At 48.1% G+C, this 1,456-nt stretch overlaps 1 pseudogene; it reads right to left on the bottom strand.

Annotated features, from left to right (window-relative positions):
• Window positions 1-450: 450 nt before the first annotated feature.
• Window positions 451-921, bottom strand: LOC111529662 (annotated as a pseudogene).
• Between the last annotated feature and the right edge of the window lie 535 nt (window positions 922-1,456).

Below are 1,456 nucleotides of genomic sequence, written 5' to 3'. Positions count from 1 at the left end.
CAGTTTTTTCTCCTTGGTCCTCTAAGTTCCTGTGAGTCCTGCTGGGCCAGGAAGTCTCCATTTGGGGCATGGCATTGGGATCCCAGTCAACAGCCCTAGACTTGTCCACAGGCATGGGGGGTGGGTAGGAGGGTTGGAAAGGCAACGGGGGTGGGAGGGGTGAAACCTTCAGGCTTGGGGTGGCTGGGAGGGACAGTGAATGCCCCAGGCAGGCCTATACTCTGGGGGGCTCTCTTGGTTATTCCAGGCCAGACAGTCCCCAACACGCATGTGTACTCCAGGCTGCATGGCCCAGCTGGGATCCTTCCCCACCCCTTAGGCTTACTTTCTCTAGAAGCACTGGGCATTGCTGTGCCCATTCTGCACTGCGTTCTTCACACTCACAGTAGTTGATCTGCCTGATTATCCCATGATGTGGTTAATGGTTATCCTCTTTTTTTTTTTTAAAGAATATCACTGTAATTATTTTCCTACAGGTAATTTTTCTATGGCTTCAACATTTTCTTTTCAAATTAAAAGAAAAATTTCCCAAAGTTTAGAACTGGATCACTTGGCCCTTTCTCTTATCTCCTTTCAGTTTAAAATGCTTGCATCTCTTAATGGCCAGCATCCTCTTGGATCTGCAGGTAGGCTCAACACATTCCAGCCTTAGCACAATCTTCTTTGTGGTCTTAGCCTTGTTCCGGAAAATTGGCTTTGTCTATCCACCATAGCCACTCTCCTTCCGATCATAGCGCCTCTTTCCCTGGGCATACAAGGAATCCTTGCCCTTCCTATACTGTGTCACTTTGTGAGGCTGATGCTTACCACACTTCTTACAGAAGGCGCTTCGAGTTTTAGGTACGTTGACCATCTTTGCAGCAGGGCTGTTTTGTCTATTTGATGAAAACGAGAAACAGCGTCCAAGACCTTGACCTCGCGCAGCTCTCCCCTAACAGGAAAGGGCCCCCCCGTTTTGTTTTGTTTTTTTTTGAGACAGAGTCTTCCTCTGTTACCCAGGCTGGAGGGCAGTGGCATAATCTCAGCTCACTGCAACTCCACCTCCTGGCTTCAAGTGATTCTCCTGCCTTAGCCTCCAGAGTAGTTGGGACTACAGGCGTGCGCCACCATGCCCGGCTAATTTTTGTATGTTTAGTAGAGATGGGTACTCGCCATGTTGGCCAAGCTGGTCTTGAACTCCTACCTCAGGTAATCCACCCACCTTGGCCTCCCAAAGTGTTGGGATTACAGATGTGAGCCACCACGCCTGGCCATCCTCATTTTTTTTTTTTTTTTTTTTTTTTTTTGAGACAGGATCTTACTCTGTTGCTCTGGCTGGTGTACAGTGGTGTGATCATGGCTCACTGCAGCCTTAACTTCCTGGGCTCAATGATCCTCCCATCTCAGTCTCCTGAGCTGGGACCACAGGCACATGCCACTACCATACCCAGTTAATTATTATTATTATTATTTTTTT

This window comes from Piliocolobus tephrosceles, chromosome 6 (assembly GCF_002776525.5).
Source record: "Piliocolobus tephrosceles isolate RC106 chromosome 6, ASM277652v3, whole genome shotgun sequence".
NCBI classification, from domain to species: domain Eukaryota; kingdom Metazoa; phylum Chordata; class Mammalia; order Primates; family Cercopithecidae; genus Piliocolobus; species Piliocolobus tephrosceles.
Note: the sequence above shows the minus strand (reverse complement) of the source record. Positions and strands in the feature narration are given on the sequence as shown.